Source organism: Schistocerca gregaria, chromosome 2 (assembly GCF_023897955.1).
Source record: "Schistocerca gregaria isolate iqSchGreg1 chromosome 2, iqSchGreg1.2, whole genome shotgun sequence".
NCBI classification, from domain to species: domain Eukaryota; kingdom Metazoa; phylum Arthropoda; class Insecta; order Orthoptera; family Acrididae; genus Schistocerca; species Schistocerca gregaria.
The window spans coordinates 377,933,497-377,949,448 of NC_064921.1; the positions used below are offsets into that span (position 1 = coordinate 377,933,497).

General features: G+C 43.2%; 1 protein-coding gene across 2 annotated transcripts in view; it reads left to right on the top strand.

The window, feature by feature from the left end:
- The first annotated feature begins 340 nt into the window (after positions 1-340).
- Positions 341-15,952, top strand: part of LOC126320466 (glutathione S-transferase 1) — a 61,759-nt gene continuing 46,147 nt past the window's right edge. Inside the window, exon 1 of one of the 2 annotated variants that reach the window (XM_049993967.1) lies at positions 341-419. The gene's annotated coding sequence lies outside the window, so the exon portion shown is untranslated. Of the gene's footprint in view, positions 420-11,355; positions 11,442-15,952 lie in introns of those variants that run through there. The other variant, XM_049993975.1, reaches the window with a different exon arrangement.

Consider the following 15,952-nt stretch of genomic DNA (forward strand, 5'->3'; position numbering starts at 1 on the left):
AATTAGAGACAATACAGAGACTTACCGACAATCATTCTTCCCATGCACTATTCGCAAGAGAAACAGGATTAGAAGGGATCGGATAGTGGTACAGAAAGTACCCTACGCCACACACCGTGAAGTATGATGTAGACGTAAATAAGTTGTGCGAAACTGACATTCGTATTTAATTTATGCTGGTGTGATGGATCAGGATACGCTTGTGAGGCTGTGACGACGTGTGGAAGCACGAGCAGGCAGCAGACCGGCAGTGTACGGCAGCTGTGAGGTGGTCTGTGAGGCACGCCCTCCCACCCGCCGCAGCGCAGCGGAGAAAGCGCGACCCACATTCCTGGGCTGCGCGGCCGCCGCTCGCCGGATCAGAGCAGGCAGTCAGTTACCTCTGTGCAGTTCGCGCCGCCACGGCTGCCGATCCTCAGGTGAGTGAGAGCACCTGCCAAGTACGTTAACGCTCACGCGCATTTCAACAGCCCACACGAGCACACCGACGTGTAACCATATGTCGGTGGTTTACCTGCTCTGCTGGCAATTTCTCATTGTATCTACGAGGGCTATTCAGAAAGTAAGATGCGATCGGCCGCGAAATGAAAACCACAGTGAAAATAAAAGCTGTCTTCTATCCATCAGTTTGCTACAATTTCGAGCTACTTCACTACATAGTCGCCGCTCCGAATTAGACGCTTGACGTAGTGTTGTGCCGACTTTCCAATATTCTCGTCGTAGAAGGCATCCTCCTGTGCTTTCGGTGAGCGGTAGCCGTGCGGTCTAGGGCACCTTGCCACAGTTCGTGTGGCTCCTACCGTCGGATGTTCGAGTCCTCCCTTGGGCGTGTGTTTGTTGTCCTTAGCGTAAGTTACTTTACGTGTGATTAAGAAGTTTGTAAGCCTAGGGACCGTTGACCTCTGCAGTTTGGTCCTATGGAACTTAGCACAAATATCCTAATATATATATAAATTGTGCTTTCCACCGCTTCTCTATTCTGGTCTACTATTGTCTATGCCCAAATGTTGTCTACATAACCAGCGGCTCATGTGAGCAGAAATGAATATCAGAGGGAGCTAAGTTCGGGGTGTATGGTGAATGATCAAACACTTCCCATCGAGCAGTCGGCAGTGGCGTCATCCATTGCACCTGCAGTGTGCCTCTGATAATTATCATGAAGAAGGAAATGTATGGCAGGTACGTTATGTGGGGTTGCTCGAAATCAGGCGAAACTGCGCAGCGGAAGACACTGATCTTCTAGGCGTTTTTATATGCTCACTTCGTTCTCAGAACTGAAAAGAGCGACATGATGTGTTCGACAGGCACACTAGAGACACTGCCCAAAACATCTGTGTAAAGCTTCATCAGATTTACACTGTAGTTTCTATTTCGCGACTTACTGGAAATTGTATTGTATCTTAACCGGGGACCTAGAAACGACGCATAGGCTCCGTTCCCGCCGCAGCCGCAGTGGTCCACAATCCAACGACGACTACCGCAGTCAACTTCATCCCCCCCCCCCCCCCGCCGCCCCACACCCAACCCATGGTTATTGTGCGGTTCGGCCCCCGGTGTACCCCGAAAGGAACGTCTCACACCAGACGAGTGTAACCCCTATGTTTACGTGGTAATGGTGGGGTACGCGTACGTGGAGAACTTGTTCGCGCAGCACACGCCGACATAGTGTAACTGAGGCGGTATAAGGGGAACCAGCCAGCATTCGCCGAAGCACATGGAAAACTGCCTAAAAACCATCCACAGACTGGACGGTTCACCGGACCTCGACACAAATCCGCCTTGCGGATTCGTGCCCGGGACCAGGCGCTCCTTCCCGCCCGGAAAGTCGTGCGTTACACCGCATAGCCAACCGGGTGGGCTTTACTGGGACTTACTTTCCGAACAGCCCTGTTACATCCATACACACAGTGCACAAGCCACTGTACGGTGCGTGGCGGATGTTATCGCCTCCGTACGAGCCCAGATTTCTCTTATCTTGTATCCACGATAGTTACGCGAGATTCACGTTTTCCTCAGTACAATCGCTTTTCAGTCAACCGCAAATACTGGTACTCTAAACTTTTACAGTATTGTTTCGCGACAAGAACGTAATCTTCCATCGCGTCACTCCTCTTTGAGTTCACGGAGCATTTCCACAACACTCGTGCGTTGATTTAGCCTACCGGTAACAAACTTAACAGCACGCCTCTCAAGTACTTTCCGATTTAATGAGGAACCCAAACACTCGGGCAGTACTTTGCACTGGGTGGCAATAGTGTTCTACACGTGGTTTTCTTCATAGATGAGCCAGCATTTCCTAGAGCCGAACTCAATTATTCGTCTTCCCTACTACCAACATAAGTGCTCGTTCCGTTTCACATCGCTTTGCAGCTATACGCCTAGACTAGGTATTTAATCGACGTTGCTTCTCCAAGCAGCGCAGTGCTTATTTCCATCTGCATTAACTTAAATCCGAAGCAAGCTGCCATTCATCACACCAAACATAAATTCTCTCTAAGTAAAGCTGTATCCTGTACAGTTACTCACACACGACAATTTCCTGTTCACTGCAACATCATCGGCAAATAGTCTCAGATTGCTGAAAACCCTACGCCTCAGATCGTTTATGTACTCAGGGTGTTCCACGAGCAATGATCAGTATCCAGAGATATGACAGAAACGACCATTATGAGCAAGAAAGGCTATTAAACATGGGTTCTCAAAGACATACCTTAACATCTGTTAGCGCTTGTTCATCTTCCCTATTGACATTTACGTCTCTTCTACTAAACAAGTGGTACTAGTTTTTAAGGAGTGCATTTTAGGCCCGATGTTTGCCAGACATTTTTTCTAATTTTGGTCCTTACTACCTCCTCATAAAATATGGAAAGGAAATGGCTCGCAGTAGAAAATATGTGTTTCACAGTTTCGAAGATGAAGTACTCATAGCTCTTTAGGTCTGAATTTTAGAGCCCATATTTACTGGACTTTGTTTGCTTCGATTGATCATTCTTGTCATCGCCTTCAATATTAACCATTACTCCTGTGACAGCCTGTGAAGAGAACAACAGCGGTTCTGTCAACTTTCCTGAGGCATTTCTGATGATCACTCGTCGTTCAGGACAACGTATTGAGTTCTATTAATCAAGAAGTCTTCGAGCCACTCACATTTCTGGGCACCTATTTTGTGTACTCGGACCTTCAAGAGTCTGTAATGGGGCACCATCTCAAATGCTTATCCGAAATCTAGGAATATGTTATCTGCGTGTTCCCCTACTAAACAGGGGTGAAAGACTAGAGGATCTCCATCTGGAACATATAGTCATCTGGACTGAATAATTCGACGGCCCACCTGGCCGCTATCTTCAGGTGAGCAAGCCGTCGCACGAACTCACCGGAACTGAAATCAAACACGCCGCAGCGGCTCCTTTGTACAACTACCGTAGGTCCAGAGCGGATGCTCGAACATAACTGCCCTCTGGTGCAAGGCACAACAGCGCACCGGTGGTGAAAACTCGAGGAAACAATAAATCAGTATAAAACACTAGTGTCAGGTTTTGATGACCGAAACAGAGACCGGTCATCAAAACAAAACAAAACAAGTTTCCAACTCTTAGTTAAAGAATACCCCTTACCTCTGTTTATACTCTACTGGCCATTAAAATTGCTACACCACGAAGATGACATGCTACAGACGTGAAATTTAACCGACAGGACGAAGATGCTGTGATATGCAAATGATTAGCTTTTCAGGGCATTCTCAAGAGGCTGGCGCCGGGGGCGACACCTACAACGTGCTGACATGAGGGAAGTTTCCAACCGATTTCTCATCCACAAACAGCAGTTGACCGGCGTTGCCTGGTCAGACATCGTTTTGGTGCCTCGTGTAAGTAGGAGAAATGTGAACCATCACGTTTCCGACTTTGATAAAGGTCGGATTGTAGCCTATCGCGATTGCACTTTATCCTATCGCGACACTGCTGCTCGCGTTGGTCGAGATCGAATGACTGTTAGCAGAATATGGAATCGGTGGGTTCAGGAGGGTAATACGGAATGCCGTGCTGGATCCCAACGGCCTCGTATCACTAGCAGTCGAGATGACAGGCATCTTATCCGCATGGCTGTAACGGATCGTGCAGCCACGTCCCGATCCCTGAGTCAACACATGGGGACGTTTGCAAGACAACAACCAACTGCACGAACAGTTCGACGACGTTTGCAGCAAAATGGACTACCAGCTCGGAGACAATGGCTGCGGTTACCCTTGACGCTGCATCACAGACAGGAGCGCCTGCGATGGTGTATTCAACGATGAACCTGGAGGCACTAATGGCAAAACGTCATTTTTTCGGATTCATCCAGGTTCTGTTTACAGCATCATGATGTTCGCATCCGTGTTTGGCGACATCACGGTGAACGCACATTGGATGCGTGGATTCGTCATGGCCATACTGGCGTATCACCCGACGTGATGGTATGGGGTGCCATTGGTTACACGTCTCGGTCACCTCTTGTTCGCACTGACGGCACCTTGAACAGTGGACGTTAAAATTAGGATGTGTTACGACCCGTGGCTTAACCCTTCAATCGATCCCTGGGAAACTCTACATTTCAGCAGGATAAAGCATGACCGCATGTTGTAGGTCCTGTACGGGCCTTTCTGGATACAGAAAATGTTCGACTGCTGCCCTGGCAAGCACATCCTACAGATCTCTCTGCAACTGAAAACGTCTGGTCAGTGGTGGCCGAGCAACTGGCTTGTCACAATACGCCAGTCACTACTCTTGATGAACTGTGGTATCGTGTTGAAGCTGTATGGGCAGCTGTACCTGTACACGCTATCCAAGCTCTGTTTGACTCAATGCCCAGGCGTATCAAGGCCGTTATTACGGCCAGAGGTGGTTATTCTGGGTACTGATTTCTCAGGATCAATGCACCAAAATTGGGTGAAAATGTAATCACATGTCAGTTGCAGTATAATATATTTGTCCAATGAATACCCGTTTATCATCTGCATTTCTTCTTGGTGTAGCAATTTCAATGTCCAGATTTCGATGGCTTCTTTCACTACACAGTCTCAATACCGTGACGCAGGGGCAATCACTTATGTCTCATCGTACAACATTTTATGTCCTTCAGTAAGACAGTGCCCCGCCACTGCAGATTTTCTGGCTGAAATAAACGTGTGTGGTGATAATGCTCCTGGTATCGATCCTGGACCGCACAATCGTTTGTCCAGAATAGGTTTTCCCGCAATGGCAGGGAATCTTGTAGACCCTGGGGTTTCTCAAACCCTAATCATCCTTCACTTAGCCCAACAGAGTTCTTGTCTTAGCTGGCGGACGGAATAAACTTTTAGTATCATATTTCTTTAAAATTCTTCTTATTTTTGAAGATATTCTTTCATCAAAAGATAGGAATGCCACCGATTTGCTTATATCTTCTGTTGGTTCCCGCGAAGGTCGTGTAGAGCACGACGGATGTGATTGTCAGTATAACCATTCTGCTTGAACACTGCTTTTAGATAACCAATTTCTTGTGTCAAACTATCTGCATCTGAGGCGGCGAAATACCTTTTTGCGAATGTACGAGAACCCTATTGCATTGGTACGATGGATGAAAACTTGATGCATGAAGATATCGGTCCGTATGCGTGGGCTTACGATAAACACTATGTCCTAATGTTCCATCATCCCTCCAGTGGGCCAAGACATATAAAAACGGAAGTCTTCCACCCTTTTCAACTTCCATCTTGAACTTAATATTGAGAAGCAGACAGTTAAAATGATCTAGGAAACGATCCAGAGCATCCCTCTCATGTGGCCATACCAGAATGTATCGTCGATGTATCTCAAAAAACAAGTTAGTTTTAAGAATTCCGTCTTCAGTACCATGTCCTCAAAATATTTCATAAAGAAACTGGTGACTATGTACTCCCCATAGCCACTCCGTCCGTTTGTTCAAAGTATTTGTCATTAAGTAAAAAATACGTCGACGTCAACACATGGCGACAAAGCTTAGTTGTTTATTTGTCCAATTTTTCGCCAATTAACTGCAAAGAACCTGCAAGAGAAATTCTGGTAAAAGGAGCCGCTGCGGCATGTTTGATTTCAGTTCTCGCTATTTAGTGCGACGGCTTGCTCACCTGAAGATAGCGGGCAGGTGGACCGCCGAAATATTGCGTCCAGATGACGATATGTTCCGGCTGGAGACGCGACACGAATATCAAAAATTACTACGCCGGGAAAGTTTATCGAGCCACAACTACACTAAGATTGGTCGAAGGCGTTCTGAGAAAATACAGTGCATCTGCAAAAAAATCGGAAGTAAGACTGATTCTAGAGAATTGTTCCAGTGTCTGATGTCCTTATCAAGTAGGCAAGGCAACAGACATCTAGCGAATTCAGATACGTGCTAGTCGGATCGTCACAGGTCGGTGTGGTCCCATTCGAGAGTGTAATAGGAAAGCTTGAGAAACTTAAAGACGAAGCGTTGGAAGGGAGGTGACATAGTTAGCGCGAATCTCTGTTGGAGAAATGTAAAGGACCTGTACTCCAGGGACACTGTGCGGCTATTATGATGCCACCAACATTTAACTCGCGTAGGCTGACGTAAACGCTTAGCACGCGAATGGCGTAGGAAAGAAAATAGATAGTACCCTCTCGTGCACTATGCAATGGATTGCATGGACTGTTAAAAAATTCAGTGTCCAGACTGATAGATATTACGACGTAACAGACAACAAATATATTTCGCTTATCAACCAGGTGTCGGAAACAAATTATGATTGAGTACTAAGTATGTATCAGAACGCCGGCTGCGGGTAAGATAAACAGAAAGTATCCTTTTCACACACCATTACAACGGATTTCGTTTGAAGCACGTAGCGTTGTGACGTCCTAACTTTCGCAGTGAAGTAGTACGACGAGACGCTGATCAGTCCATAGTTTTATAAAGAAAAAATGATAGCATGGATTTGAAAAAGTTACTCAGACATATTTGCGGCATTCATCCGCGACCAGAAAGGCCTCCTTAGTGTTCAGAAAGCGTCTCCTTTTCAAATATTTGTTCAGATTTGGGAACAAATAATAGCCTGAGGGGACTAATTCAGGTGAAGTGGGTGGATGTTTGAGTATCTGAAATTGAAGAGTTCTAAATTTTCCTACGTGATGGTCGCCTTATGAAGAGGGTATTGTCGTCCATAATGAAGAACCATTTTATCAGCTTTTCCCGCCTTTTGGAGACCAGTTGTCGCTTCATTTTGTGGATAAGTTCAAAACAGTATTTTGCCATGATAGTTTTACCGTGTTATATGTCGTCAATGTTTAGGATTCTATCTTCCTCCCAAAAGACGAATGCGAGCAATTTTTCTGCTGATCTTTGTGCTTTGAACTTCTTTGGACGTGGACCGTTCTTGGTCTATGGATCATAATTCTACATCCATGTTTCATCCGCAGTGGCGAGACGGTCTAGAAACCGCCCAAGATCCCTGCGAAATTGGTTCGAAATGGACTGTGAAGCAGTCATACGTTCACGCTTGTGATCTGAATTGAGACATTTGGGTATCCATTTGGCTGAGGGGTTCTTCCCGTCCAAGAATCCATGCATAATACGACCCACACGTTCTGGGGATATGCCCAGGCTCTCTGCTGTATTTGTAGCAGTTGGCCTCCGATCATCCAGGATCACGAAAGGAGCAAGATCCGCGGCTTCCGGAACTGTGACTTGAGTTGGCCTTCCACAATGCTCTTCATCTTCAGTGCTGAAATTCACTGATTTAATTGTATCAAACCATTCTTGATAGTGGTGTAGGAAGGGTAGTTAGTATCAAACGTACCGTACGCAAAATGATAAATCTGTTTGGCAGTGTTCGCGTAATAAAAGAAAAACGTAATCACAGGACCACTCTCTTCCACCATGAGTTTTCTTTTCTTGCGCCACGTTCATAAAAACCAATGTTAATGGCATGCCGTTAATATTGCATATAATGTAAACAACAAGGTATAATTCCAAAACATCAGAGTTAATCTACATCAGTTTTAGCTAGGAGAAGCCAAGGACTGATAAGCACCTCCTGGTCAACAGCACGTATCACTGTAGTCGCCGTATGTTTAGCAGTCGATGCATAGGTCAGGGTTTTGCAATATCCCCCGACCTCAACGCATTAGAATTACTTTCTTGTAAGGAATAAGATTTAACAAGCATGACGGTGGAATAATGATACTAGAAAGTCCGTAACTCGTCGCAAAGTCGCAATCAGGAAGGCAAAAAACAATCCTTACAGCAATTGGAAATCCAAATCAGTAGCAGGCAGCCGGGATCCAATAGTGCGTGATGTGGATGATGTGCACAGTCTTCAGTCGGTGCTTAGTGAGACTGTGAGTCTTCCGGCCACTGGCTATATTCTAAGTCATTTGATCACCGGGTGCGCTGCCTATCGTATGCTGGTGTCTTCGCAACCTCTTTGCCTCGATAGCTTTGATATTTTCCTCGACGGAATAGAAACGTATCCATCCAGGTGAGACAAAAGTCTAAACAACAAAGTTATGGAATATTTTAAGTAGCTTTATTACTGTGAAGCGTAGATGCAAGTAAATTAATAATAAAATAATTTGAGCTTTCATTTTGAGGTTCATTTTTTTGGTAAGCATTTTATCTGAGCTAAATATATGATAAATTTGCCTGTTTGTTACATTCCTTTTCTAATCTTGTATTTACTTAAGATTATTATCGCTTATAATAACAAGATGTGAAACTTCTATATTTAATTCTGAAACTGCTGAGTAATACTGAACGCACTGTCACTTCGCTTGTCTTTATCGTTTGAACACTGACCTACATAATTTTCCCTGACAAATACAGCTCAAACTTATTCTATTCATTTATGACCCACAGTATACCACGATAGCGCAATCTGACTATTAATTAACACAAAAGAATGACCCTGAATTAGAAGAAATCCTAACAAAAATCCAAACATTTCATAAGTCACTTACCTCACAGAAAATCTTCATGACACGAACTAAAGCAAATACAGCAAGTATTCAGCCAGCCAAATAAACAGATTCTAACTACTATAGGCTCTAACTACTATAGGCTCTAACTACTAATAGGTATGTGGTTAGCAAAGGAAACATTTTGCTGTCGAGCAAACAATGAATTTAGCAGATTTTATCTTAATAATATGGCATCCAGTTCCAAAAAATATATAATCGTCCATGACATCCAGTTCCAAAAATTATATAATCTTCAGTAATTCCATTACCCACATTTCACAATCCATGCCAATCCAATATTAAATCTCCATGACGGACACACGTCCATGCGTCCGCTCGCGCCAATACTGCTTCTAACCTCCATCACTGCTAACTTCTCACTGCGAGTCCGACCAGCCACAGTGTCTCTTGCATAGGGCGCATAGCGCTGTCAGTGATATCAATGCAGTCTAAAGCGCTGCCAACATAGAAACATGTAAACAGGCTACTTACAGACGTTATTTTTAAAACTGAATACTAATTTGTGCATGGGCAGTTTTTTAACATAGTTATTCAGTGTTGCCAATATATTTTGTTGGATGGTTTTATTCTTTAAATTCATCAGTTAAGTCAGAAAATGCATAACAGAACATCATATAATTAAATTAAATGCTCTAAGGGAAATTTTTGCGGATTAGTTGTTACATCTCCTAGTGGGTCCCACACTGAAAAAAAAATAAATAAATAAAAAAGTAATAATTGCAAATGGCTCTGAGCACTATGGGACTTAACTACTGAGGTCATCAGTCCTCTAGAACTTAGAACTACTTAAACCTAACTAACCTAAGGACGTCACACACATCCATGCCCGTGGCAGGATTCGAACCTGCGACCGTAGCGGTCGCGTGGTTCCAGACTGTAGCGCCTGAACCACTCGCCCACTCCGGCCGGCCCCACACTCCACATTGAGCCTATGGGTCTATATATGCTAATTATGACGGTGGAGAAATCATTTTCCGCCAAAATACCGAATCAAAAGATGGCGCGCTGTGCTTGCATAAGTTTCTGAATGTTATGCGAGGACTCTAATCGCCCCAAACCCGACGGCTAACCTCGCTGAACTACCATCCACTTCTAAAGACGCCTCATGGGTAAAGATGACATTCCCCGCAAAATCGTCGTCAACATTTTGGATTACCAACACCCAAACGGCAAATTCATGCTGTTTCAAATCGTCGGTTGGTAGCAGTCGTTGCTTCTGTTAAGTCAGGTACGGGTGTGGGTGAAGATCCTGTGTCAGAATTCACTCACTGTATGTTGCTCGTTGAAATGTTCAGTTCTTGCGTCCGATGGCCGGTCGATGTTCTGAGGCTTTGATATGCACTTTTACTCAACCAATATTTGGATCAAACGACCGGTACGACTTCTCTTTGTCATCTAAACATCAGCAACAACTCACTTTCTCTATCTTTTAAATTACCCATCGAATTGTTGATGAATCTGGTACGTTTCGCTGATATTAAATTATGGACACTTTTCGTAATTTGTTTAAAGAGGGAAGAGGTCAACAACGAGGTCATTAGAGACGGAACACAATCTCGGTTTAGGTGACGTTGAGGAAGCCCTTTCAATCATCACCGCATTCTCTAGTATTCGTTGTCTACCGATCGGAAAGAATTTGGCACGCAATTTAAATTGCGTCTTCTAATAGGGCAACGCCTATATTTTTTGTTTCAGAGTTAAGTGAACAGACAAGTGAGTGCAATACAAAGGCAGACGGTAGTGGACGAAGTTATACTTTGTTGCGTCGTAGCAAACAGCCACTAAAGTTACAACTTTTCGTGGTCAGTCCCATAACGGAATTCCTCCGATCTTCTCTACCTCTCATTTTAATAATCCCTGTTGAGAGTCGCAGACCAACGGGCAGTACTCAAAAGTCGGTCGAACGAATGTCTTGTAAGCCACTTGTGAGTCTCATTATTCAGCAAATAACTTCAGATGTTACAATAAGAGCCAAGTCGAAATATAAACCACTCTGTAACAAGAATGGATATGCACACATTGACAGATATAACATACTCAATGTGATCAGTATAAGTGCAACATACTTGTAATTTTTTCTTATCTTCTATCAGTGTCTGAATATACAGCAAGTAACCACAACGATCTGTGCATCATAGTCAGTGTTCGTGTTCTGTACAATTTCTCACTACAGTGCTCCTAAACGAGACGTAGTGATATACGGTTGATAATCAGAGAACTACAGACCAATGCTCGAAATCCACGCTCTCTCCTATACGTCACGTGGCGAGGACGTTATTTTTCCTTCAGATGGGGGAAGATAGCCGCAGCGATGCCCTTGGCGTTGTTTGGGTCATACCGACACCAGATTTCACTCTACCTGTTCCCTCTCGCTCTCGTCACCACAATCGTACGAGCACTCATCGTAGTCGTCTACACGGCACTTGTCTCTGACATTACTTTGAGGTAAGAAGAGATCTCTGACATAGTATTTCAACATATGCCGCTAACAACGAAAATTTGTGTGTTCAGAATAGAAAAAAATGTCTGGGCACAGCATATACACTGCTCCTCAAAAGAGGTGTCACATTGACTTCCAGTCGTTCAGTTCTTCCGTAAAGCTTCCCCATACACTTTTTAGAAAACGTTATCCGTTTATTTTCTCAGTTCTTTCTTTTTCTGTTACTTCACATTTCTCCCATGCTGTATTTGCTTGTCTTTACGTCCTATTGATTTTATGTCTAAACTACTAAGGCTAATGGCTTCCTTTTTAAATTCTGCCAATCGTAGGGTTCCTTCATTGACCTATATTTTCAGTGTGTCTTAACTGACACAGTTTGTATTTTTTTCCCCTTCTTGTACGCATAGAAAGCTATTCGAGACAACTATTTTTTTTTCTTTGCGCTCCATTTCTTCCCAAGTAAATGCGTCTCAGTGTTATTCTTCATCCGAGCTATTGTGCAATATTCTGTAATAATAAAGGATTCATTAACCTACTGGTGGCAAGAGTACAGAAGGAAACAATCACGAACTCATCACCGAATAACACCTATTATATAACACGGACTATATATCTGAAAGGATAAAAACTTGCCATTGTACAGGTTTAATGTGAAAAGGTACGAAAAAGGAATATGTAATATTTGTCTACCTAAACTATTATACACGTCGTACAGTGACACTTTGAATAATTCTAAAATCTTTTGAATATAGATTACTGAGTTCAAGGACATGTTATGGCGAATAGATTACCTATGAAGAAAACGATTCTGTTACATTTGACCATAGAAGTCCCAGATTCCAATCAATTTCGCACATAGAATGCTTATCGACATCAAGTATGTTATGATGTTATTACTCGTTATTGAATATGCTTAATGTAACATTAATCATTAGAAAACAACTGTCATGTTAACGGCATGTAAGAAATTAACAGTGTGTCCAGGAGCTGGGTACCAAGGACTTTCGAAAGTTGTGAGCGCCCATTTGCTTAACAGCTCTTGGCTTTCTTGACAGAAGCTATTTTTAACATATAACTTTATTTGTGACTGTCATTATATGTAAGAGATTTCATCCTCTTTTGGTGATTTATAGCACAAATCATGATTGTATTCTATGATCGGTTTCCCTAACCTACGAAGGTGTGCTGAAAAGTAATACCTTAGTATTATTTATGTAAAAACTCTTAAGGTTTTTAAAATAAAACCAACGTTTTTAATATTCCACATCTTTATTCTTCATGTCTACTTATTCATAGCCCTCTGCCACAAGAGGGCTCCGAATTTTAGCGTGTAGGTTGGTGGTGTGTAACGTAATTATGTCTATGCGAGAGTAACAGCGTGCTGTAACCGAGTATCGACTTTGACGAGTTCATCTGCACACTGAGTACCCTCTCCTGCAGGATGGCAATGACAGACCGCTGGCGAGCGCTGCGATATTTGCAGAAAACTGACGCGTTTGATTCACATTCATCGGTCATTCTCCATACAGTCCCGACTTAGCTCCATCGGATTTTCGTCAGTTCCCAAAACCTAAAGAGCACCTTCGAGAAATTCATTTTGAAAGTGATGAAGCGGTACAGGGAGAGGTAATGTTCTGACTCCGTCAACGGACACAAACATTCTATAGTGACGGTTCCAACAAACTGATCTCTGGTTGGGAGAAGTGTGTTCGTTGCCAGGATGACTATGCTGAGCAACAAATATGTAGACATGCAGAAGAAAGATGTGGAATGTTAATACTTGTTGTTCCACTTAAAAACCTTTAAAGATTTAAGCATAAAAAATTCGGAGGCATTACTTTTCAATACGTTGTTGTAAAAAGATCACATCTTAGTACCTGCTAACTGGGTGTAATGTAGTCGTGGTATTTTCCGGGAAGTCTTGCAGTTCTCCACCCCTCAGCACAGGCTGATAATCCTGTACGTCACACCGCCCTGAAGCCGGTGGTGGACCTTCTTTAATTATTCCACTCAGCACCAATTCAACTCGTGAGCAGTGTCAGCAAGCTGTGCCGCTTCCACCGCTCGGACGGTCCTTTCCCCTCTCCCGACCCCTTCACCCACACTGACGACAAGACAAATTTCCCTTATGGCCACAGTATTATTTCACTGAGAGCCTTCGTTAACATTTAGACACCGGAACACCATAGTGAACAACAAAACACTATCTTTCATTACCTGATTCTTCCAGGCAATAGTCACACCTACAACTCCTTTGCTGTTACTGTAGCGAATACTTTGCGTATTGTAACTTCGAATATTGTCATCACTGTTGGTGTAAGAGGTCGTCTACGTATATGAACGGTTAGCGTCGCAGCTTAGGTGCAGGACGACTTGCATGCTATTCCCGGTACCTCCTCACATCTTTTTCTGAGGTAGAAATCTCTGGAACGGAGTCCACTCACCTTCGTGGGGCCTGCTTGAGTAACTCGAAAACTATGGCCTCCAGCGATAACACATCACAGTACAAAATGTAACTAAACAAACTTCCTACAAATAGGTCTCGTTCATTTTTTTATGTAGCACTAACAGTATGTGGGTAGCGAACATGAGAATGTAAGAATACAGTGTGCAGTTTTTGAAGGCGTTGCAGGTTGTGTAACATATATCGGTAGGGGAGCTAAATCATCCTGTGCACTGAAAATTCTCTTTTCCGACAGGAGGACGAATAGGTTACTCCTCTTAATCTTTATTTTTTTCTACGCTTATTGTCCATTCTGAAGGTGGCAGGGGTAAAATACAGGGAGCGAAAGGCTATTTACAATTTGTACAGAAACCAGATGGCAGTTGAGGGGCATGAAGGGGAAGCTGTGGTTGGGAAGGGAGTGAGACAGGGTTTGTAGCCTATCCCCGATGTTATTCAATCTGTATATTGAGCAGGCAGTAAAGGAAACAAAAGAAAAATTCGGGGTAGAAATTAAAATCCATGGAGAAGAATGAAAAACTTTGAGGTTCGCCGATGACATTGTAATTCTGTTAGAGACAGCAAAGGACCTAGAAGAGCTGCTGAATAGAATGGACAGTGTCTTGAAAGGAGGATATAAGTTGAACATCAACATAAGCAAAACGAGGATAATGGAATGTAGTCCAATTAAATCGGGTGATGCTGAGGGTATTAGGTTAGGAAATGAGACACTTAAAGTAGTAATGGAATTTTGCTGTTTGGGGAGCAAAATAACTGGTGATGGTCGAAGTAGAGACGATATAAAATGTAGTCTGGCAATGGCAAGGAAAGCGTTTCTGAAGAAGAGAAATTTGTTAACATCGAGTGTAGATTTAAGTGTGAGGAAGTCTTTACTGAAAGTACTTCTATGGTGTGTAGCCATGTATGGAAGTGAAACGTGGACGATAAATAGTTTAGACAAAAAGAGAATATAAGCTTTCGAAATGTGGTACTCCAGAAGAATGCTGAAGATTAGATGGGTAGATCACATAACTAATGAGGAGGTATTGAATAGAATTGGGGAGAAGAGGAGTTTGTGGCACAACTTGACTAGAAGAAGAGATCGGTTGGTAGGACGTATTCTGAACCATCAAGGGATTACCAATTTAGTGTTTGACGGCAGCGCGGAGGGTAAAAATCGTAGAGGGAGACCAATAGATGAATACACTAAACAGATCCAGAAGGATGTGGGTTGCAGTAGGTGCGGGAAGATGAAGAAAGTTGCACAGGGTAGAGTAGCATGGAGAGCTGCATCAAACCAGTCTCTGGACTGAAGACCACAAAAACAACATTGTCCACTTTGCTCTCATCTCTCCGTTGTTTATTTATTTATTTTTATGGTCCTTGACCTTTTTGTTGAGCTTTCTTAACTCTTTCTTAAACAAGTATGAAAGTTTTGTGTCGTGAATGAAGGTCAATACTATACTTCTTCCTAAAGAAACTGTATTAAATCTACATTTCAGGCACCCAAACAGGAGTCATGACGTTCAAGTACTAATTCCGATACCCTTGCCCACTGTTGAAATTTAAGTTGACCTTTTGCAGCTAAAGAACAGTTACCTTCAATTGAAATGCTTCCACTCAGTAAAATTTTCCTTTGTATTCAGGTTTTCGAGATTCATTCTGTCATTGACTTTGGTCTGCGACAGTAAACTGTTCAGTAGTTTAAGTGAACGATCCACTGTTATCTAGTTTGAGAGTGGAGTATAGCTCTAAGCAGAACAGCTTGTGCCCAAAATCGTGTCTACCACTCCCTAAGCATGAAGTCCCACCACTAACTCCAAAACAAGAGCGGTAGTTGGAAAGGAGGTGCGGCGTCTCTCCTCTTCTGTGGACTAGAACTTCGCTTAGGATATTCTCGGCCTATAACTTCTTCGTGCCTCGTTTGATATTGCTGTTTTCATTTTTGTTTTTATTGGCCTTTGAAAACATCTGACACACCCACCCACATGGATAAAACAGATGTACATACAAATGGTGCGCATAACGAATGAAATTGATATAACGATGCAAAATTATCTAGTTTTCTTTGGT